General features: G+C 44.6%; 1 protein-coding gene across 7 annotated transcripts in view; it reads left to right on the forward strand.

The window, feature by feature from the left end:
* The window catches only part of LOC100455373 (zinc finger protein 254-like), a 143,089-nt gene that overhangs the window by 1,882 nt on the left and 115,407 nt on the right, over nucleotides 1-25,800 (forward strand). The window contains exon 2 of one of the 7 annotated variants that reach the window (XM_063720038.1): nucleotides 9,935-10,041. The exons of 5 other annotated variants lie outside the window; for them this stretch is intronic. The gene's annotated coding sequence lies outside the window, so the exon portion shown is untranslated. Of the gene's footprint in view, nucleotides 1-9,934; nucleotides 10,042-24,278; nucleotides 24,669-25,800 lie in introns of those variants that run through there. One more of the 7 variants, XM_054540071.2, reaches the window with a different exon arrangement.

The raw sequence follows: 25,800 nt of genomic DNA on the forward strand, positions 1-25,800 counted from the left end.
TGGAGAAATTACAGGGCCCTTTACAGCAGCCCTTTAGTCTATTCTTGGTAATGAGTTTCAGAACTGTCTGGGATAACCCAACATACCCACAGTGGCCGTGTATCTTGGAGTGTCTAATGAATATCATCCCCTGAGTCGTCTCTTAGAGGACAGGCTGAGGAGTAAGAGTGTAGCCTCTCAGTAGAGCAGCTGGATGGCCTAGGCCTGAGGAAAATTTCCTTGTATGCTATTTGTCTAAAAAGCTAACCTCTTAGATAATTAAAATTATTTTTTCACAAAGGAGTGCTTATACACTGTTGGTGGGAGTGTAAATTAGTTCAACCGTTATGGAAGACATGGTGGGAACTCCCTGAAGACCTAAAGACAGGAATACCATTTGACCCAGCAATCCATTATTGGGTATTTACCCAAAGCAATATGAATTATTCTATTATAAAGACACATGCATGTGTGTGTGCATTGCAGCACAATTCACAATAGCAGACATGGAATCAACCTAAATGCCTATCAGTGATAGACTGGATAAAGAAAATGTACATATAAAACATGGAACACTGTGCATCCATAAAAAAAAAAAAATGAGATTATGTCCATTGCAGGAATGTGGATGGAACTGTGAGCCATTATTCTTAGCAAACTAACACAGGAATAGAAAACTAAATACCACATGTTCTCATTGTAAGTGGTAGTTAAATAATGGGAACACATAGATCTGTAGAGGGAACAACACGTACTAGAGCCTATTGGAGGAGGGAGAGGATCCGGAAAAATAACTTAATGGGTAGTAGGCTTAATACTTGGGCGATGAAATAATCTGCACAACAAACCCCCATGACACACATTTACTTATGTAAAAAATTTGCAATGTACCCTTGAACTTAAAAGTTAAAAAAAAATTTGTTAGCTTTTCCAATAATTCCCTGATAGCGTTTTGATTTTATGTGTGTATGACACCTATTATGTATCAACATGGTTTCGCCATGTTGCCCAGGCTGTTCTCGAACTCCTGACCTCAGATTATCCACCTGCCTCGCCCTCCCAAAAATTCGGGATTACAGGGGTAAGCCATGGCGCCAGGCCTAATTTTTTGTATTTTTAGTACATACGGGGTTTCATTATGTTTGCCAGGCTGGTCTCTAACTCATGACCTCAGGTGGTCCATCCTCTTGGGGCTCCCAAAGTGCAGGGATTACAGGTGTGAGCCACCATGCCCGGCCTCTGAACCTGATTTTTATTTTTAGTAGACACATTGGTAATGAGAAAATCAGATGTTCACACTGATAAGAAAAGGCAGAAATGATTTTTGTTCTCTGGATTCTTGAAATAAAATTTTTTCCAAAGGACAAGAAGATCCCATCCCAGTAAGGCAAGAACCTGCAAGCAAAATGTACCTGAGACTCACAGTGGGGTACAGTACAGTGTCTCCTGGGAAGGTGGTCACTGAGTAATTTAATGGGCAGGATGGGGATGACAGAATATTTTGAGTGATATTATGGTCTGACTTGACAGTGGAGTCAGACATGTTTGTGTCGCAGTCAGCACTGCCACTTCCTGAGTTTGTCACCTTGGAAAGATTTTTTCACTTATTTCAATTTCAGTTTTTTTTTTTTTTTTTTTGAGACGGAGTCTAGCTGTGTCACCCAGGCTGGAGTGCAGTGGCATAATCTTGGCTCACCACAACCTCCGCCTCCCGGGTTCAAGCTATTTTCCTGCCTCAGCCTCCCGAGTAGCTGGGATTACAGGCGCCCACCACCATGCCGGGCTAATTTTTCTATTTTTAGTAGAGACGGGGTTTCACTGTGTTGGCCAGGCTGGTCTGGAACTCCTGACCTTATGATCTGCCCACCTCAGCCTCCCAAAGTGCTGGGATTACAAGTGTGAGCCACCATTCCCGGCCCAATTTCAGTTTTTTAATAACTGTAAATTACATTTCATCAGAAGAGCTTAAAAGATGTTTAAAAAGTCAAAGACTATGAAAGGTATATTTCAGAAAAATCTAGTCATATGTTTTATTTGTTAAATTTATGTTTTTTTCTGGTTGTGTAATTTTAAATAGAACCCCAGGGGTTTGCTTTGGGAATGCTACCAGAGAAGAGAAATAGGAAAAATCTTTTTTCCATTATGGCTATACAAAGTGAATACATTTCCACAAGCAAATATGATAGATTAATTGGTGCATTGTATATATTTGTCAAACCATCAGCTCCTCTTTTTTTCAGGGTCTAGAATTTGTAATGGTGGATATCTCTGTTCTGTATTCTGTTGTCTAGATGTCCAAGTTTAATGCAAAATTTTATGACATGGAACTTGACACTTTCTAGAAATGTTCACATATGGTTTATTAAATTATCTCTCATGGAAATATTTAAATGACATGTTTATTGTCTGAAAAGGACAGATATTTAAGCTTTTTTTTTTTTTTTGAGAAAGAGTCTCGTTCTTTTGCCCAGGCTGGAGTGCAGTGGTACAATCTCGGCTCACTACAACCTTCACCTCGCAGGTTCAAGCGATTCTCCTGCCTCAGCCTCTCTAGTAGCTGGGATTACAGGTGCACACCACCAGGCCCATCTAATTTTTCTATTTTTAGTAGAGACAGCGTTTCACCATGTTGGCCAGGCTGGTCTCAAACTCCTGACCTTAGCCAATCCACCTGCCTCAACCTCTTAAAGTGATGGGATTATAGGTGTGAGCCATTGTGCTTGGCCCCCATTAACTATTTTATATGACTCTTCTCTCTTACCTGAACGTTGCCCAAAAAGAGATTGTGACATATATTTGGGCCCAGCACCAAGGTGATGTGACTCTCCTCTTCGGCCGGGCCTTGCCGACAGAAGAGAGAGTGACTTATTGCTGAGTTTAGCATACAGGTGATTTGATTCTTCTGCTGACTCCCAGAAGTCACTGTAACATATATCTGGGTCCATCGCTGAGACTCTGTGACTCTCTTCTCCCTGGGACCTGTCCACAGTGGGTATTGTGACATATTGCTTGGCCAAGCACCTATGTGATATGACTCTTTTCTTAGGCCTGGGCCCTGCCTACTGGAGTGATTTTGACACATTGCTGGACCTAGCTCAAAGGTTATATGTGACTTCACACTTCTTCCTGAGTCCTACCCATGAGGGGCACTGTGTCTTAACTCTGAGACACTTAATTAGGTGATGTGACTCTCTTTTTTCGAGATGGAGTCTGGCTCTGTCACCCACGCTGGAGTGCAGTGGCACAATCTTGGCTCACTGCAACCTCCACCTCCTGGGTTCAAGTGATTCACCTGCCTCAGCCTCATGAGTAGCTGGGATTATAGGCATGCACCACCACAGTCGGCTACTTTTTGTATTTTTAGTAGAGATGAAGTTTCACCATGTTGGCCAGGCTGGTCTCAAATTCCTGACCTCAAGTGATCCACCTGCCTTGACCTCCCAAAGTGCTGGGATTACAGGCATGAGCCACCATGCCCGGCCGATGTGTCTCTTTTGTTTGGACCCTCTTCTTGGGATATTGCGACATATTGCTGGGCCCAAAATCTAGGTAATGTGACTCTACTCTTTGGTCTCTGCCCAAAAAGGGATTGTAGCATATCACTGGGTCAAGAACCTAGATGAGGTGACTCTCCTCTCCAGCCTGGGACCTGCACACATTGTGTGTTGAGACATATCACTGGGTCTAACACCTAGGTAATGCCAAGGGCCCCGCCCACAGAAGTATTATGAAATATCTTTCTTTTAATCACCTAGGTGATGTGACACTCCTCTTCTGCCTGGAGACTGCAAAAAGAGTATTATTACACATCACTGGGCCCAGCATCTAGGTGATGTGATTCTTTGCTCATGCATGCGCTCAGTGAACTGGGGTGTTTGTTACATATAGTTGGGCCTAAACCCTAGGTCATGTGATTCTTTCATTTTCCTGAGCCGTACTCATAGCATTTTGACATATTTTTGGGCCTATAATTTAGATGATGTGACTCTCTTGCATGGGCCCTTCCCATAAAGGGTAGTGTGACATATTGTTGAGCCCAGTACATAGGTGATGTGACTCATAGTTCTCTATGGATTGGGCTTTGCCCAAGCAGGGATTGTGATGTGTTGCTGGACTTACCACCTATGTGTTATGACTCTCCTCTTCTGCCTAAGCCCTGCATGCATTGTGTGTTGTGACATATGCCTGGATTCAGCACTTAGGTGATACAACTTTATGACATGGGAACTGCCCACAGAAGTATTATGACATATCTCCTTTCCATCACCTAGGTGATGTGACCCTTTTATTTTTCTTGTTTCTGGCATATTTTGGGTATAGTGACGTATCATTGAGTTCAACACCCATGAAATGGGAGGCTTCAGCCTGAGCCCAGCACATAAGTGGCCTTGTGACATATCTTTGCATTCATTATCTAGGAGATTTAACCCCCCTTTTCTGCCTGCACCCTCACCACTGGGAAGATTGTGACGAATCACTGGTCTCAGCAATCAGGTGATCTGTTTTTCCTGCCTGGTCCTTGCCCACAGATCATTGTAACATATCACTGGGCCTAGCATCTGGGTGATGTGACTCTGCTGACTGTATTCTGCTTTCAGGAGGAGATTTTAACATAACCCTAATCAAGCACCCATGTGTGGGTGTGGCACTTCTGCCTTATCCCTGCCCTCAGAGAAGATTGTGACATATCACTGCCCCAAAATGCGGTGATGTGAGTCTACTCGTCAATACCTGTTTACTGGTGGGATTGTGATGCATATCTTATCCAAACTTACAGGTGCAATAATGACTCTCATACCTCTAAACAACCAGTAGCAGATGTAGTTTTTGTCATAGCCAGGGTCAGGAAAATGAGTAATATCCTGGGCCTCCTGTTTGTATGAAGGCCATAAAGAATTAACACTCTCTCACATACCGTGTAAAGTTGTCAGGAGGTACAGAGAATGTCCTCACAGAACTCAGCACACAGGGCAGGTTGTGACACTCATATGCATAGCCTGCCAACAGTAAAGACTGTCATCCTTCCACATAAACACAGCTCAATGTTGAGGTTCTGAATCTCATAACCAGCTGCAGTCAAAAGTTGGAAAATTGAATGTCATATGTTAATTCAGTCCATAGAGAGGTTAGTGTCTCTGAGACCCAGATTCAGCACACCTGTGAGTTGTTGACTTCAATAAATGACACAATTTGCAGGAGGGATTGAGGTTTTCATACACAAATCTAGACCGTCATTGAGACTCATTCATGTACTTATACCCAACATACAGAGGGTGTTATGTCTCATACCTAGAACTAAAAAATGTGTGAAATTCTTAATCTCATACCTCCACCTTCATCCAGATGTGATTGTGACATATAATTCTGCCCAGCAACTGAGTGATTTGACTCTCCTGCCTGGGCCCAGTGTACAGATGGGATTGTGCTATATTGCTGGACCCAGCATTTAGGTGATGTGAATCTATTCTTTGGCCTTTGTGCGTTTCACAGAGGGCATTGACATATCACTGTGAGTAATGTCCAGGTGATGTGACTTTTCTCTACTTCCTGGGCTTTTCCCAAGAAGGGATTGTAATATATTTCTGGGTCCAGAACCTAGATGATGTGACTCTCCTCTCCTGCCTGGTTTCTCTTGTACATTGTGTATTGACATGTGGCTGGTTCTAATACCTTGGTGATGTAAATCTCCTGTATGGGCCCTGCCCACAGAGGTGTTATATCTTTTCATTCATCACCTAAGTGATGTAATTCTCTTTTTCTGCCTGGGCCCTGCCGGAAGGGAGGATTGTGGCATATCACTAGGCCCAGCACCTAGGTGATGTGATTTACCCGTTTTTTTCTGCACCTCACAGATTTTTGAGCACTGTAAAATATTACTAGACCTACCACCTATGGGATTGCATGCTCCTGCCTGGGCTCTGCCCACAGGGACCTGGTGACGTATATCTGCATCCATGACGTAAAAGATGTGACATTTCTTGTCTGCACCCTGCCCTGCACAGGAAAGATTGTGACATATCCCTGGAACCAGACACTAGGTGATTTGGCTCTTCTGCCTCTGTCTTGCCCCCAGGGAGCATTGTGACGAGAGAATTGTAACATATCCCTGGCTGAGCACCTAGGTGATGTGACACTCCTGCTTGGTTCCTTCCCTCAGGGAAGATATCCTTGGCTGAAATCCCAGGTGATGTGACTTTCCTGCTAACTCCCTACCTACAGGTTAAATGGTGACATATACTATAGTCAGCTTATAAGTGCGATGATTACTCTCATAACTCAAGTCAGCTATTAGAAGAAATAGTGTCTCTCATAGCTTGCCTTAGATGAGTCACTTCCTTGGTCTTCTCTTTTTATGAAGGTCATAAAGAATTGCCACACTCCCACATATCATATAATGCCCTTGAGTGTTACAAAGAGTGTTATCCCAGGGCACAGCACAAAAGTGAGCTTGTTTCTAATATGCACACCTCACCAACCATTAGGATTATCACCTTCACACATGGAAACAGCCCATTGCTGAGGTCTTGAATCTCAAATGCAAACACTGTCCAGAGTTGGAATTGTGACTGTCATATATGAGCCTCCAGCCACAGTTGAGATGGTGACACATTTCTAAACTCAGAACATAGCAGATGAGGACTCTACTATCCAAACTCAACCAACTGGAGAGATGTTTACCCCAATACCTGGACTTATGGCCAGAAGTATGGTCATGGGTGCTTATAAACATGATTTTAGGGTAAATTGTGACTCTTATTTATACTGGATAAAGCCTTTGAGTAGTACAGAGAGTGTACTAGCCGGGTTGCATTGAGTTGAGATTGTGCCACTGCACCCCAGCCCAGGTGACAGTTTGAGACTCCATCTCAAAAAAAGAGTGTACTAATAAGACCCAGATATATATATATATATATATATATTTTTTTTTTTTTTTGGACGGAATATCTCTCTGTCACCCAGGCTGGAGTGCAGTGGCACGATCTCAGCTCACTGCAAGCTCTGCCTCCCAGGCTCATGCCATTCTTCTGCCTCAGCCTCTCCAGTAGCTGGGACTACAGGTGCCCGCCACCACGCCTAGCTAATTTGATATATATATATATATGATATATATGATATATATATGATATATATGATATATATGATGTATATATGATTATGATTATATATGATATATATGATATATATGATATATATGATATATATGATATATATGATATATATGATATATATGATATATATATGATATATATATGATATATATGATATATATGATATATATATGATATATATGATATATATATGATATATATATGATATATATATGATATATATGATATATATATCATATATATGATATATATATATGATATATATATATGATATATATATCAACCTCCACCTCCTGGGTTCAAGTGATTCTCCTGCCTCAGCCTCCTGAGTAGCTGGGATTACAGGCACACACCACCATGCCCAGATAACTTTTGTATTTTTAGTAGAGACGGAGTTTCACCACGTTAACCAGGATGGTCTCGATCTCCTGACCTCCTGATCTGACCACCTGAGTCTCCCAAAGTGCTGGGATTACAGGCGTGAGCCACCGCAGCCGCCCTGGAGATTTTTACTGTTGTATGAACACACATCAAATAGCATACATCATCATTTTCTCACATAAACATAGCCTACTCTTGAAGTTCTGAATCTCACACATAGAGGTAGTCAGAGGTGGAAAAATTGACTCATATGTGGATCCAGTTTGCAGGTGAGTTGATGACACTCAGAGCAAGATTCAGCACACCTATGAGTCTGTGACTTCACTAATTAGATAAAGTCCACAGGAGGAGTATAGGCTGTCAGGTACAAATTTAGTTCATCGTTGAAATTGTAACTCCTGTTCTTAGACACAACATATAGGAAGGGTTAACTTCCTATTCCTAAAACCAGAATGTGTGGGATTGTTAATTTCATCCCTGCACCTTCCTGCAGGTTTAATTGTAATGTTTTCAGCACCTGAGTGATCTGACTGTCTTGCCTAAGACCAGCCCACAGATGGAATAGTGACATATTGCTGAACTCTGAACTGAAAGGATGTGACTCTATTTTTCTGTATTGGTGCTGCTCACAGGGGACATTGTGACATATTGCTGGGCCTTGCACTTAGGTGATGTGAGTCTCCTCCTTTGCCTTGGCACTGTCCACAGAATGCATTGTCACATATCTCTGGGCCCCACACCCAGGTTATGTGACTCTCCTGACTGTCCCCTGACCACATAAGCAATTATGACATATTGCTGGGTCCGACTCTCTGGTATAACTCTACTGCCAACAAGGAGCATTGTGACATATATTTCCATTCATCATCAAAGTGATGTGACTCTCTTCTCCTGCCTGGTCCCTGCTCACAGGGGGAGTTGTGACATATCACTTGACTCTGTACCAAACAAGTGTGATTCTTCTTCCATCATAAGTTCTGCTGGCAAGGGAGATTGAGACATATTATGGAGCTCTACACCAATGTGACATTACTGTTTTGCCTTGGCCTGGACCTCAAAAGGCATTGTGACATATTACTGGGCCCAACAACAAGGTAACATGAGTCTCCTGTATGGACCCTGACAACAGAGCATTGTGACATATCTTTAAGAGCATCAACTATTTGATGTGACTCTCCTTTTATATGAGGCTTCCCTCATATGAGAGATTGTGACATACCTTCTGGCCCAGAAATCAGGTGACGTGTTTCTTCTGCCTGAGCTTTGCTTACAGGGAGCATTGTGACATATCACTGGTCTCAGCACCCATGTGATGTGACTCTACTGTCTGTGCCCTGATTTCAGGAGGAAATTTAACATATCCCTGACTGAGCACCCAGGTTTTAACTCTTCTGCCTGGTGTCTGCTCTCAGAGAAGATTGTGACATATCCCTGGCCTGTTACCCAGGTGATGTAACTCTCCTGCTCACTCCCTATCCACAGGAGAGATTGTGACATATATCTTTGTTCAGATCATAGGTGTGATGTTTACTCTCATATCTAAAATCAGCCAATGAGACACATACTATCTCTCATATGTGGGCTTGGGAAAATGGGTAAGATTCTGGCCCTCCCCTTTGTAGGAAGGTCAGAGAGAATTACACTCTCACATATTGTATAAAGCCCTCGGGTGGTACAGAGAGTGTCCTAACAGGGTCCACAAAACAGATGAGATTGTTTTTATGTATGCACAATTTGCCAGTTGTTAAGATTGTCACCTTCATCCATGGACAGAGCCTACTGGTGAGGTCTTAAATCTTACAGGTGGATGCAGTGCAGAGTTGAAATTGTGACTGTTGTAAGTGAACATCAGGCAACAGCTGAGGTAGTGACTTATTAATAAGCCTAGCTTATAGGTAGGTGACAACTCTCATATCTGGACCCAGCCATTACGGAGGTGTTAACTCTCATATCTGGGCATAGAGCCACAGGTACGATCATGGGTCCATAGCAGCACAGATGTCTCCCAGTCACAAAAGATTGCGACTCTCATGCGTACCTTATAAATTCCTCAGGTGGTACAGAGAGCGTTCTAACTAGGCTCAGCGTACAGTTGAGGTTTTCACACTCATGAACACCCAGCCAACAGTAAAGATTTTCATCTTTTCACATGAACACAGTCCACTGGAGGTTCTGAATCTCATATGCAGAGATAGTCGCAAGTTGGAAAATTTGCTCTCATAAGTGAATTCAGTCCAAAGGTAAGTTGGTGACTTTCAGACCAAGATTGAACACACCTGTTAGTCTGTGATTCCACTAAGGTGACACAGCCAGTAAGAGGGATTGAGTCTCTCATTCAGTGATTCAATTCATTTTAAAAATTGTGACTTGTGTACTTAGATCCAACATACAGGAAGTGTTGACTTTCATACCACGAATTGGGGTATATACAGGATTGTTAATGTCATCCCTGGTCTTTCCTGCAGGTGTGATTTTGGCATACACTTCTGCCCAGCACCTTAGTAATGTGATTCTTCAGAATTGACCCAGCCTACAAATAGGATTGTGCGACACTGCTGGACCCAGCACCTAGGTGATGTAACTCTGTTCTGCCTTGGTGCTACTTGAAAAAGACATTGTAACACATCTCAGAGCCTTGCACCCAAGTAATGTGAGTCTCCTCTCATGACTTGGTGCTGCACACAGAAGCAGGATATGTACAGGATTATTAATCTCATCTTGGACCTTCCTGCACGTGTGACTGTGACACATGCCTCTGTGTAGAACCTGAGTGAGTTTACTCTCCTGTCTGGATTTAGCCCACAGTTGAATCGTGACATATCGCTGGATCAGAAACTAGGTGATGTGACTCCATTGTCTTGCCTCTGTGCTTTCCACATGGGGCATTTGGACATATCACTGTGCCTTGCCCCCAGGGGATGGGAGTTTTCTCTCCTGCTTTGGTGCCGTCCACAGTGAACATTGTGAAATATTACTGCCCTCCCCCCTAGGTTATGTTACTCTCCTGCCTCTGCTTTGCCCCCACGGGTCGTTGTGACAGTGTGACATACTGCTGGGTCTAAAACTCAGGTAGTGTAACTCTCTTGTTTGGGCTCTGCCTGCAGGAGCCATTGTCACATATCTCTGTGCTCATCACCCAGGTGATGTGACTCCCTTTTACTGCCTAGTTCCTTCTCACAAAACATCTTGTGACATATTGCTAGGCCCCATACCTAGCTGGTGTGACTCTTCTTTTAAGTTCCAACTGCTGCAGAGATTGTAACAAACTGCTGGGCCCAGCAGCATAATGATGTTACTCTTTTGCCTTGGGCCTGCCCTCAGAAGGCACTGTCACATTCATGGGCCCAATGCCAAGGTGATGTGTGTCTTCAGCCTGGACCCTGCCCACAGGGGGCATTGTGACATACCACTTGGCTCATCAGATGTTTGATGTTATCCCCTCCCCTCTCCTACCCTGTGTTTGCCTATAAGAGACAGAGTCACAAGTTTCTGGGCCCAGCACCTACGTGATATCTTCCTGGGACCTGCCATATGGGGATTGTGATATATCGCATGGCCCAGTACTTATTTGATGTGACTCTCCTCTCATGCCTAGGCCCTGCTCACAGGTGTGATTGTGACACATAGCTTGGCCTAGCCCCTAGGTTATGTTACTCTCCTCTTATCCTTCAGTTATTTTCACAAGAGGCATTGTGACATATTGCTGGACTGGGAACCCAGGTGATGTGACTCTCCTCTACTGCCTGAAGTATACCCAAAAAGAGAGTTTGATATATTGCTTGGCCAGGATCCTAGGTGACGTTATTCTTTTCTCCTGCCTAAACCCTGCATACATTATGTATTTTGACACATCGTTGGGCCCAACGCCTAGGTGATGTAACTCTCCTGGATGGTCTTGCCTACAGGGGTATGATGATGTATCTTTTCATTCATCACCCAGGTGGTATGACTCTCCACTTATGCCTGGGCCTTGATGAAAGAGAAATTGTGACATATCCCTGGACTTAGCACTTAGGTGATGTAACTCACCTTTATTGCCAGGGCATGGCATATTATAAGTATTGTGACAAATCTCTTGGCCTGACACCTAGGGGATGAGAGGCTCCTGCCTGGGCCCTGCCCACAGGACACTTTGTGGCCTGTCTTCTGGTTTTATTACCTAGAAAGATGTGACTCTCCTCTTCTGCCTGCATTCTTCCCACAGAGAAGATTGTGACATCACTGGATCCAGCAATTAGAAAATGTTTCTCTCCTGCCTGAGCCTTGCCCACAGGAACATTGTGACATATCCTTGGGCTCAGCACCCAGGTGATGGAACTCTGCCACCTGTGCCCTGTCTACTTAGGCTATTGTGAAGTATAGCTGGTTTCAATACCCAGGTGATGTAACTCTCCTGCCAGGCCACTGCCTTCCAGGGATATTGTGACATGTCTTTGTGCCAATCACCCAGGTGATGTGAATCTTTTCATCTGCCTGGTCCTTGTTCACTAGGGGATAATGATACATATTGCTGGTTTCAGCACCGAGCTGATGTGACTTGTCTCTTCTTCGTAGATTCTACCCCCCAAAAAACTGACATATCACTAGGCCCATCAGCAAAGTTATTTTGCCTGGTCCTGCCCTTAAAAGATATTGTGATGTATTGCAGTGACAAGAACCAATGTAATTTGTCTCTTGTCTAAACCCTGCCTACTGGGGGAATTGTGATAGATCTCTTGGCCAATCAACTATTTGATGTGACTTTCCTTTGTGGGTTTTTTATTTTGTTTTTGATGGAGTTTCACTCTTGTTTCCCAGGCTGGAATGCAATGGCGCAATCTCAGCTAACTGCAACCTCCGCCTCCCAGGTTCAAGCGATTCTCCTGCCTCAGCCTCCCAAGTAGCTGAGATTACAGGCATGCACCACCACGCCCGGCTAATTTTTTTGTATTTTTAGTAGAGACAGGGTTTCTCCATGTTGGTCAGGCTGGTCTCGAATTCCTGACCTCAGGTGATCTGCCCACTTCGGCCCCCCCAGAGTACTGGGATTACAGGTGTGAGCCACTGTGCCTGGTGACTCCTTTTTCACCTGGGCTTTGCCAATAGTAGAGATCGTGACCTATCTCTGGGCCCAGCATCTAGATGTTATGACTTTCCTCTCCTGCCTGGTCCATGCCCATAGAAAAGAGAGTGACTTATTGCTAGGCTCAACACACAAGTGATTCGATTCTTCTGCATGATCCCAGCCCACACTGCTTATTGTGACATCTCTAGGCCCATCACCTAGATGATGTGACTCTTCTTTTAGGGAACTGTCCATAATGAGGATTGTGACACATCACTTGGCCCAGCACTTAAGTGATAAGACTCACTTTGTTTGCCTGGGTCTATCAATTTGGGCAACTGTGTCATATAGCTTTACTCAGCCCCTAGGTTATGTGACTCTCCTGTTTTTCCTGAGTCCTGTGCACAGAGGTCATTGCAACATATTTCTGAGCCCCTAATTTAGGTAATTTGACTGACTCTCCTGCCTAGGCCTTCTGCTCGTTGATTTTTGTGACACATTTTTTGACTCAGCACCTAGGTAGTAAGACTCTTCTCCATTGCTTGGACTCTGTCACAGAAGGTATTGTGATGTATCACTGGGCCTAACACCTAGGTGAAGATACTGTCTTCTCCTGCCTGGACACTGCATAAATTGTATATTTTGATATGTTGCTGGGGTTAACACATGGGTGATTCAGCTCTCTCACATGGATCATGAGCATGGGGTTATTAGGACATTTATTTTGTTAATCACCTAAGTGATATGACTCCTCTCCTCCCTGAACCCTGTCAAAGGGAAAGATTGTGGCATATCACCAGAACTTAGGTGATGCAACTCTTCTGTCTAGCAACCACATATTTTGGGTATTGGGACATTTCACATGGCCAAACACTTAGAAGAATGGGAGACTTTGGCCTTGTCCTGTCCACAGGGTTTCTTGTGACATATATCTGTATCCATTATATAAAAGATGTGATGCCTTTTCTATCTGCACCCTGCCCACAGGAAAGATTGTGACATACGTCAGGCCCCAGCCACCAAGTGATGTGTCTCTCCTGAATGTGCATAACTTCCAGGAGAAAATTGTAACACGTCACTGGTTGAGAACCCAGATGATGTGACTCTCCTGCCTTGTCACAGTCCTCAGGGAAAAAAAATTACATATCAGTGGCCAAGCATCCAGGTGACGTTGCTCTCCTCAGTGATTCTGTCAGGAAGTTCATTGGAAACATACATCTCGGCCCAGCTCACAGGTTGATGATAACTAATACCTCTTACCAGTCAATAGAAGAGATACTGTCTCTCACAGCTAGGCTTACAAAAAGGAGTAAAATCCCGGGTCTCCTCTCTGTATGAAGGTTATAGAGAATTACCACTCTCTTGTATATTGTATAAAGCACTCGGATGGTACAGAACATGTCATCATAGGACCCAGCAAACAGATCATGTTTCATGTAAACACACCTTGCCAATTTTTAGAATTGTCATCCTCACACATGGAAAAGCCCACTGATGAGATCATAATTCTCATGCACAGATGCAGGCCACAGTTAAAACTGTGACTATCGGCCGGGCGCAGTGGCTCACGCCTGTAATCCCAGCACTTTGGGAGGCCGAGGTGGGCGGATCACGAGGTCAGGAGATCGAGACCATCCTGGCTAATGTGGTGAAACCCCGTCTCTACTAAAAATACAAAAAATTAGCTGGGCGAGGTGGCGGGCACCTGTAGTCCCAGCTACTTAGGAGGCTGAGGCAGGAGAATGGCATGAACCTGGGGGTGGAGCCTGCAGTGAGCCGAGATTGTGCCACTGTACTCCAGCCTGGGCAACAGCGAGACTCCATCTCAAAAAACAAAACAAAACAAAACTGACTATCATTTGTGAACATGTGGCCACATTTGAGATGGTAACTCATTTCTAAACCCAGCTTAGAGGTGGGTGAGGATGCTTCTCTCTGGACCCATCCAGTTGGAGAGATGTTGACCATATAAGATCATGGGTCCAGAGTAGCACAGCGTTCTCAGAGCAGATTGCAACTCTCATGCACACCATATACAGTCCTCAAGAGAGTGCCCTTACAGGGCCAAGCACACAGGTGAGATTGTGAAACTTATATTCACACCCAGTCAATAGCAAAGATTGTCATCCACTTAAATACAGCCTACTTTTGAGGTTCTGAACCTCACTTTTGGGGGTAGTTGATTTGGAAAATTGACTCTCATTTGTGCATTTTGTCCACAGTTGGGTTAGTGACTTTTTTCTTTGAGACGGAGTCTTGCTCTGTCACCCAGGCTGGAGTGCAGTGGCACGATCTTGGCTCACTGCAACCTCCACCTACCAGGTTCAAGCGATTCTTTCACCTCAGCCTTTAGAGTAGCTGGGACTAGAGGTGCATGCCACAATGCCTGGCTAATTTTTGTATTTTTATTAGAGTCAGGGTTTCACCATGTTGGCCAGACTGGTCTCGAACTCCTGACCTTGTGAACTGCCCACCTCGGCCTCCCAAAGTGTTGGGATTACAGGTGTGACCACCACGCCTGGCCTTGGGTTAGTGACTCTGTAACCAAAATTCAACACACCTTTGTGACTGTGACCTCACTAAGGAGAATAATTTATTTATTTATTTTGAAATGGAGTTTCTCTCTTCTTACCCAGGCTAGAGTGCAGTGGCGTGATCTTGGCTCACTGCAACTTCTGCCTCCTGGGTTTAGGTGATTCTCCTGCCTCAGCCTCCCGAGTAGCTGGGATTACAGATGCCCACCACCACGCAGGCTAATTTTTTGTATTTTTAGTAGAGATGGGGTTTCACCATGTTGGTCAGGCTGGTCTGGAACTCCTGACCTCAAGTGATCTGCTCACCTCGGCCTCCCAAGGTGGTGGGATTACAGGTGTGAGCCACCTTGCCCAGCCTAAGGCACATAATTTGCAAAGGAAATTGAGGCTGTCATGCACAAATCCAGTCCACCATTGAGATTGTAACCCCTGTACTTAGACCCAGCATACAGGAGGTGTTGATTCTCATCCCTTGACTCAGGACATGTGTGTAATTGTTAATGTCATCACAAGACCTTTCTACAAATGTCTTGTGACATACGCCTTCGCCCAGCATCTGAGTTATTTGTCTCTTTTTCCTGGGCCCAGTTCACAGTGCTGTATCAGTGGACCTAGACCCTTGGTAATGTGATTCTATTCTGCCTTGATACAGCCTACAAGGGTCATTGTGACATATCGCAGAGTGTTGCACCCAGGTGATTTGAGTCTCCTCTTCTGCCTTGGTGCTACCCACAGGTGTATTGTGACATATTGCTGGGTCTGTGTTATGTGAATCTTTTGCTTTTGCCCTAAACACATAGGCCATTGTAACATTGCTGAGTCCAACACCCAGGTGATGTAACGCTTCATCCTGGACCTGTCTACAGAGGGGATTGTACTGTATGTCTTCACCAATCACCCTGGAAATGTGATTTACTTTTCCTGCCTGTGCCCTAATCACAGGGGGTATTGGGACATACTATTGGGTCCAGCACCTAGCTGATGTGACACTTTTCTTTTTTTAAGGTTCTGCTTAGAAAAGAGATTATGACATGACTGTCCCTAACACTAAGGTGATGTAACTTCTTTTGTTTTGGCTCTGCCCTTAGAAGGCATTAAGACATACTGCTGGGCCTAGCACTAAGATGATGTGAGTCCTCTGCCTGAATCCTGACTACAGGGAGCATTGTGACATATTTCTTGACCCATTACAATCTCTGCTATAGACCAAGCTCAGGTAAATGCCCTTTATACCTATGTGATGTGACATTCCTCTTCTGCCTGGGCCATGCCCACAGAATAGAGAGTGACTTATTGCTGGGGCAAGCAAAACAGTGATATAATTATTTTGCCTGGTCCCTGCACACAGGAGTCACTGTGATATATGTTTGGGCCTCCCACCAAGATGATGTGACTCTTTTCTTCTGGGGTTTGTCCACAGTGGGAGTTGTGATATGCCACGTGACATAGTTCCTATGTGATATGACTCCTCTTCATTCTTGGCTTCTTCCAACTGGGGTGATTGGAACATAAAGCTGAGCCCAGCACCTAGGCTATGTCTCTCCTCTTGTCTATGAGCCCTACCCACAAGAGACATTGTGACATGTCTCTAGGCTTCTCACCTAGGTAATGTGACTTGTTTGCCTAAGCCATCCCCTCAGGGGTATTGTGAAATACTGCTGGACCAAGAACCTAGGTGATGTGACTCTCGTACTGCTTGGGGTGTGCTTAAGGAGAAATTGTGATGTGCATTTAGGTGCATTCATCACCTACATGGTGTTACTCTCCTCTCCTGCCTGAGACCTGCATGCATCACGTATTTCTTTTAATTAATTAATTAATTAATTGTTTTGAGATAGAGTTTTGCTCTTGTTGCCTAGGCTGGAGTGCAATGGCACCATCTCAGCTCACCACAACCTTCACCTCTCGGGTTCAAGCAATTCTCTTGGCTCAGCCCCCCGAGTAGCTGGAATTACAGGCATGCACCACCACTCTCACCTAATTTTGTATTTTGATAGAGACAGGGCTTCTCCATGTTGGTCAGGCTGTTCTCGAACTCCTGACTTCAGGCGATTTGACTGTCTTAGCCTCTCACAGTGCTGAGATTATAGGCAGGTGCCACCACACCTGGCTGGAATCATTTATTTCAAATTATCTCTGGGTCCAACAACATGGTGATGTGACTTTCCTGCATGGGCCCTCCCACAGAAATATTCTAATATATCTTTTTGTTCATTATTTTGGTGATGTGACTTTTCTATTCTGCTTGAGCACTACCAAAAAAAAAAAGAAAAGATTGTGACAGATTTCTGGACCAAGCACCTAGATGATGTGACTTTCCTCACTTGCCTGAAACCTGCATATTTTGGTTATTGTGACATATCACTGAAACAAACACCTAGGGGTTGGAAAGTTTCTGCCTGAGCCCTTCCCACAGAGAGCCTTGGGATGTATATTTTTTTTAATCCATCACCTGGGAGATGAAACCCTCTACTTCTGCCTGCATTCTGCCCATAGAGAAGATTGTGACATATTGCTGGGTCAAGCAACCAGGTGTTTTGTCTGTCCTTCTGGACTTTGCCTACAGTGAGTCTTGTGACATATATCTGAGCCCAGCATGCAGGTGATCTTACTCTTCTTCCTGTGCCCTGCTTTCAGGAGAGGATTGTAACATCTCTGGTTGAGAACCCTGTGATGTGACTCTTCTGCCTCGTGCATGCTCTCAGGGAAGATTGTGACATAACCCTGGCCCAGCACACAGTTGATGTGACTCTCGTGCTTGTTCTCTACCCACAGGTGGAATTGTGACATATAACTTGACGAAGCACACAGATGTAATGATGACTCTCATACCTCAAAGAAGCCAGTAGGAGAGATAATGTTGCTCATAGCTATGCTTAGGAAAACAAAGAAGATCCTGGCTCTTCTTTCTGTACAAACATCATAGAGAATTACCACTCTCTCACATCTGTAAAGCCCTAGTGTGTTACAGAGAATGTCATAACAGGATCCACCATGCAGATGAGATTGCATTTGTCCTATGCACAGCCCACCAACCTTTAGAATTGTCACCCTCACACATGGACAGAGCTCACTGGGTGAGGTCCTGAATCTCACATGAATGCACTCCACAGCTGGAACTTTGACTGTCATATGTGAACATCTGGCCTCAGTTGAGATGGTGACTCATTTCTAAACCTAGCTCATAGGAAGGTGAGGACTCTATTATCTGGACTCAGCCAATTAGATGTTGACTCTGGGCTTAGAACCACAGAAAAGGTTCTGGATTTCCTTCTTGTATGAAGGTCACAGAGGATCACCACTGTTGCCTATTGTATGAAGCCCTCAGGTGACACAAAGAATATCATAGGAGTACACAGCACACAGGTGGATAGTGTCTCTTGCATGCACACTCAGACAACAGTAAAGACTGTCATTCTCCCACACAAACATATCCCACTGTTGAGGTTCTGAATCTCAAATATGGAGTCTTGATAGTTGCAGAATTGTGTCTCATATATGGGCCTGGTCAACAGGTGGACTGGTGACTCAGACCAAATTTCAGCACACATATGAGGCTGTGACTGCACTGACAGAACACAGTCTGCAGAAGATATTGTGGCTCTCTTGCAAAAATTCTGTCAGCTATTGAGATTGTTACTCATGTACTTAGACCCAACATACAGGAGATGTTGACTCCCATGTCTAGAACGTGGACACGTATGGAATTTCTAATCTCATTCCTGGACTTTCTTTCAGGTGTGATTGAATGTGTCTGCTAAGCGTTTTAGTGATTTGACTTTTCTGCCTTAGCCCAGCCCATAGGTGAGATTGCGACATATCTCTTGACTCTGCACCTCAAAGAAGTGACTCTTTTTCCAGCCTTGGTGTTGCCCTCAGGTGGCATTGTGACATATGGCTGGGCCTTCCACTTAGGTGATAGGAGTCTTTTTTTCTTGCCTTGGTGCTGTGTACAAGTTGCATTGTGACATATTGCTAAGATCTGCACTCAGGTTATGTGAATTTGTGTTTTTTTCCTAAGCCCTGAATATTTTGCAAGTTAGGACATATTACTAGTCCCAACACCTATAAAAGGGGAGGATTCTGCTTGGGCCCTTTCTACAGAGGGCCTTGTGACATATCTGCATCAATCACCTAGGAGATGTGACTCTCCATTTTTGCCTACACTCTGCCCACAGAAAAATTATCACTACGCCCAGGTACCAGACAATGTGTCTTTCCTGCATGGCCCTTTACCATAGAAAGCATTGTTACCTATTGCTGGGCTCAGCACCTAGATGATGTCACTGCTGCCTGTCCTGCTTTCAGGAGAAGGTTGTAACATATCCCTGGCTGAGTATTAAAGTGATGTGACACTCCTGTCTGGTCCCTGCCCTCAGTAAAAATTGTGATGTGTTCTTGGCCAAAAACCCAGGTGATGTGACTCTCCTCCTCTCTGCCTGTTCACAGGTGGGATTGTAAAATATATTTTGGTCTAGCACACAGGTGCAATGGTGACTCTCATACCTCAAACCATCTAATAGGAGAGGTGCTGTCTTTTATAGCTAGGCCTAGGGTAATGATTAAGATCCTTGGTCTCCTTTTTTGTACAAAGTCATAGGAAATTACCACTTTCATCTATATACATCTTCAAGAGATGTATATAGATGTATACTATATACATCTTCAAGAGATGTATATAGATGTATACTATATACATCTTCAAGAGATGTATATAGATGTATACTATATACATCTTCAAGAGATGTATATAGATGTATACTATATACATCTCTTGTGGTACAGTGAGTGTCATTCCAGGGTTCAGCACACAGGTGAGATTGTGGTTCTCATATGCACACCCCACCAATTGTTAGAATTGTCACCATAATACAATCCACAGTTAAAATTGTGACTGTCATATGTGAACATCCAGCCAGAGTTGGAATGATGACTTATTTCTAAATCCAGTTCTTTAGCAGGTGAAAATTCTATCTGGACCCATGAAAAATTTACCTGGGCTTAGGGCCAGAGTAAACACAGTTTACAGGAGGAATGAAGGCTCTCATGCACCAATCCAGTTCATTGGTGAGATTGTCAGTACTGTACTTAGACCCAACATAGAAAATGTGGTGATTCTCATACCTAGAACTGGGACCTGTGCAGGATTGTTAATTTATTACTGGACCTTCCTGCGGGAGTGATTGTTACATATGCCTATGTTCAGCACCTGAGTGATTTGATTTTGCTGCCTGGTCCCAGTCTGAAGGTAAGATTGTGATTTATCACTGGATCCAGCACCTCGGTGATTTGACTCTCTTCTTTTTTCTGGGACCCCAAAAATTTTAAGTATTGTCAGTTTTGGCTGAATCCTGCACCCATGTTATGTGACTCTCCCAAATGTGTCTTACATGTTGTGCCATGTTGGGGCTCAGTATATTACATTAGACATTGTTACATATTGCTGGGTTCAACACCCAGGTGATGTAACTTTTTTTTTTCTGGGACTGCCTGCAGGGGACCTTGTGACATAACTCAATGTCCATCACCATACTGAAGTTACTCTCTTCTCCTGCCTGGTCTCTGCTCACAGAGAAATTGTGACAGATCACTGGCCCAGCATCTAGGTGATGTGACTCTCCTCTTTTTTTCAGGCTCTGCATATTTGGGTATTGTGACATATTGCTGAACTCAACACCTAAGGGATGAGAGTCTCCTACCTGTGCCCTTCCTACAGGGGGCATTGTGACATGTCTCTGCATTCCTCACCTAGGAGATGTGACTCATCTTCTGCTTGCACCCTGCCTACATGGAAAGCTGTGGCATATTGCTGTGGTCAGCAACCAGATGATGTGTTTCTCCTGCCTGGGTCTTTATTACAGGAAAGATGGTTGACATAATACTGGGCCCAGCATCCAGGTGATGTGAGTCTCATCTTCTGCCTGGTCCCTGCTTACAGAGAAATTGTAGCATATTGCTACACCCAGCACCTAGCTTATGTGACTCTTCTCTTCTTTTAGGTTTTGGCTTCAGGGGACATTGTGACATCGCTGGGCCCTGCATTGATGATTTGTGACTCTTCTGCCTGTGATTTGCACACTTGGGCCATTGTGACATATTACTGGGTTCGACACTCAGGGGATGTAATTTTTATGCCTGGGCCTTGCCTATAGGCGGCATTTTGAAATGTCTTTGTGGTGGGGTGTGGTGACTCATGCCTGTAATCCCAGCACTTTGGGAGGCTGAGGGAAGCGGATCACAAGGTCAGGAGTACAAGACCAGCCTGCTTAATATTGTGAAACCCTGTCTCTACTAAAAAAACAAAGTACAAAAAGCAGCCATCCATGGTGACCGGTGCCTGTAGTCCCAGCTACTTGAGAGGCTGAGGCAGGAGAATTGGTTGAATTCAGGAGGTGGAGGTTGCAATGAGCCAAAATCGTGCCACTGCATTCCAGCCTGGGTGATAGAGTGAGATTCCATCTCAAAAAAAAAAAAAAAAAAAAAAAGAATGAATGGATGAATGTCTTTGCACCAATCCCAAAGGTGATGTGACTCTCTTGTGTTACCTGGTCTCTGCTCACAGGAAGAATCGTGACCTTTCACAGCATATGGTTGATTTTTTTCTTTTATTTCTTACTTTTTCCTGCAGGAAAGGTGGTGAAATATTAATGAACTAAGTACCAAAGTGATATTACTTTTTTTCTTGGACCTGCCTACATAATACATTGTGACATATTGCTACGCCCTGCCCCTAGATGTTACGAGTTTTCTGCCCATCAACTATTTTATGTGACTCTCCTCTTTTATCTTTGCTTTGTCCGTAGGTTAGATTGCAATATATCTTTGGGCCTCGGTCAGGCTAACAGAAGCAACAGTGACTTATTACTGGGCACAGCCCACAGGGTTGTGATACTCCTGCTTGATTCCTGCCCAAGTGGTCATTTTGACATATCTCTTGGCCAGTCGCCTAAATGATAGGTCTCTCCTTATCTTTCTGGACCTGTCTTCAGTAGGAAATGGGACATATCTCTGGGCCCAGCACCTATGGGATGTGACTCTCCTCTCATGCCAAGGCCTTGCTTACTGTAGTGATTGTGCCATATAGCTGGGCCCAGCTCCTACGTTATCTGACTCTCGTTTTCTTCCTGAGCCCTATAAAAAGATAGCATTGTAACATCTTTCTCAGCGTTTTACCAAGGTGATGTGACTTTTCTTCCTGGGTTGTCCTCTGAGGGCATTGTGACATGTTGCTGGATGCAGCATTTAGGTGATGTGACTTCCTCTACTGCTTGGACTCTGACCAAAAAGGGATTGTGATGTATCACTTGGCCCAGCACCTATGTGATGGGACTCTTTTCTCTTGTCTCGGCCCTACAAACATTTTGCATTGTGACATATAGCTGGGTCTGCCACCCAAGTGATGTGAGTCTTCTACATAAGCCCTGACCACAAGAGTATTATGAAATATCTTTTCATTCATCACCTAGGTAGTGATGTGACTCTTCGTCAGCCTCTACCCTGCCATAAGGGAATTGTGATGTATCACTGGACCCAGCACCTAGATGATGTAACTCATATTTTGACTGGACCTTGCATATTTTGCATATTGTTACATATCATTGGGTCTGACATTACGGGATGGGAAGCTCCTCCCTGGGCCCTGCCCAGAGGTGGCCTTGTGAAATATTTTGGATCCATATCCTATGAAATGTGACTGTCCTCGCCTACATGCTTCATGCACAAAGAAAAGATTGTAACATATCACTGGGATCAGCCACCAGATGTGTGTCTCACCTCTCAGGGTGTTGCTCACTGAGAGCTTTGTAACATATCATTGGGCCCAGCACCCTGATGTGACTTGTGGCCTGTGCTCATCTTTTCTTTTCTTTCTTTTTTTTTTTTTTTTTGACAGCCAGGTTGGAGTGCAGTGATGTGATCTTGGCTCACTGCAACCTCCGCCTCCTGGGTTCTAGTGGTTCTCCTGCCTTAGCCTCCCAAGTAGCTGGGATTACAGGCATGCATCACCACACTGGGCTTATTTTTGTATTTTTAGTAGAGGTGGGGCTTCACCATGCTGGCCAGTGTGGTCTTGAACTCCTGACCTCAGTTGATCCACTTGCCTTGGTCTCCCAAAGTGCTAGGATTACTGGCATGAGCCACTGCACCCAGTCTGCCTGCCACCTGCAGCCATCTTACAGAAATAGATTTTAATGCATCCCTGACCACCAAGTACCTAGGTGATGTGATATGACTCTCCTGTCTGGTTCTTTCTTCCAAAAAGACTGTAACATCTTTAGACAAGCCCCAGGTGATGTGACTCTTCTGTTCACTCTCTACTCACTGACGTAATTGTGACATATATCTTGCCCCAGCTTGTAGTTGCTATGATGATTCTCACACCTTGAACCAGGCAATAAAAGAGTTACTCTCTCTCCTAGCTAGGCTTAGGAAAACAAACACGATCCTTAGTCTCCTCTTTTTGCCAAGGTCATAGAGAATTACCACTCTCTCGCATATTGTATAAAGCCCTCGGGTGGCACAGACAGTGTCATCAAGGAACAAAATCACAGATGATATTGTGTTACTTTTTTTTTTTTTTTTGAGACAGAGTCTCGCTCTGTCACCCAGGCTGGACTGCAGTGGCACACTCTCGGCTAACTGCAGTCTCAGTCTCCTGAGTTGCTGGGACTCCAGGCATGTACCAGGAAGCCCAACTATTTTTTGTATTTTTAGTACAGATGGGGTTTAACTATGTTGGCCAGGCTGGTCTAGAACTCCTGACCTCAGGTGATCTGCTGGCCTTAGGCTCGGAAAGTGCTGGTATTACAGGCATGAGCCACTGCGCCTGGCCCCCAGCTTTTTTTTGGTATGTATATATTTATTTATTTTTTGAGATGAAGTATTGCTGTGTTGCCCAGGCTGGAGTGCAGTGGCATGATCTGGGCCCACTGCAACCTCTACCTCCCGGGTTGAAGCAATTCTCTGTCTCAATCTCCTGAGTAGCTGGGATTACAGGCGCCCGCCACTGTGCCCGGCTACTTTTTGTATTTTTAGTGCAGACGGTGTTTCACCACCTTTGTCAGGCTGGCTTGGAACTTCTGACCTCGTGTCTGCCCGCCTAGGCCTCCCAAAGTGGTGGGATTACAGACGTGAGCCACCGGACCCGGCCTGATTTTCTCTTGAACAATAATTTTATGTATTGTTAATATACATAAAATATTTTGGTTCACATTTTGAATACATTGAAAAAAAGAGAAAGAAAAAAGAATTTTCCCATGTTCTGGGGTGGGCCTGGCTCAGTTCAGGGAGGAAATCCTCCCTGAAAAGGCTGCAACTTAGGCTGTCTCTTGTTTTAGGCTGATCACATCTTGTGTCACTTAGGGCCTGAGAAGGTGGGGTCTTGAACGATATCCAGTCAGCGACGTTGGACTGGAAACTGTCCAATCACACACAACTGGAGCAGACAGGGCGACTTCCGGGATGTAGGGGGGGACTGTGTCTCTAGCTGCAGATGGAGCTCCAGGTCTCGTCTGCACTGCTCTGTGTCCTCTGACTTAGAGCCCCAGCCTGTGTGACCCTGTGACCTGCAGGTACTGGAGATCCACAGCAAAGACGCCAGGACCCGCTGAAAGCCTAGAAATGGTGAGATTGCCGGGTCCGACATCCGGAGAGGGGCAAGGGCTGGTTGGAACCGGTGGGAAGCGGCTATGGCGGGACTCAGGCCTCCCCGCAGTCAGCTCCATAATCTGCGCCCTGAGTTCTCCTTGCCCAGGTCGGCGTCCATCCCCTGCAGCCATAAGATGGCAGCTAGGCTGACAGCCGGGCCCCCGGGCGTCCTGTCTTCCCAGTGCAGTGGCTGTGCCATGTCCTGGAGCCCTCTCTGGGCAGCTCTGCACCAGGAGCGCCACATCTCTCCCAGATTGTGCAGGGACCACGGGAGAATCGTCAGGGCAGAATCCTGACTCAGGGTTATTAAAAATATATGGGTGTCACAGTGAAAGTATTAAGTAATTTAATCAAAGGGTGATTCAAAAATTGTAGAGCACCCAGCTATGGTTTTAATTTGTGGTCTATGGAAGGGGCTTCTCGAACTCCTGACCTCAGGTGATCCACCCATCTCGGCCCCGCAAGTGCTGGTATTACAGGCGTGAGCCACCGCACCTGCCCTAGTTTCTTAATTTTTACAATCAAAGTGGAAATATGTTGGTTATGTAATCAGAATTTAATTGGCAGTTTATAGTTGGTTAAGCCTGAAGCTTGTTTCTGGCAATGTAGTAATTTACCAAAAAATGCTCTTGAGTTTAGATTATTTTTTAGAAGTAGAAATCCGGGGACTAGAGCCACCTCAGTCTAATTGCCTGCCACTTAATTATTTTCACACTCCAATGGTGACTGATTTTTCCCTGAATTTTTCACATGTGTCCCAAGCAGGACCTCAAGTCCACCCCTCATCGCCTATTCCTCCTGCCTAACTCTGGCTTGCAGGAAAATACTAAATTTCCAGTTTCGTCTGATATTCCCAAATGCCAATTTCCCCTCCCTAATTCACTTTATCAACTATTTGTCTTTGAGTGTACATTTTTATATTATTTTAATCTTTTCTTTTTTTTTTTTTTCTTATTGAGTTGGAGGGAGCCTTGCTCTATCTCTGAGACTGGAATGCAGTGGCGTGATCTTGGCTCACTGCAACCTCCGCCTCCTGGGTTCAAGCAATTATCCTGCCTCAGTCTCCTGAGTAGCTGAGATTATAGGTGCCCGCCACCACACCTGGCTA

This window comes from Pongo abelii, chromosome 20, assembly GCF_028885655.2.
Source record: "Pongo abelii isolate AG06213 chromosome 20, NHGRI_mPonAbe1-v2.0_pri, whole genome shotgun sequence".
NCBI classification, from domain to species: Eukaryota; Metazoa; Chordata; class Mammalia; order Primates; family Hominidae; genus Pongo; species Pongo abelii.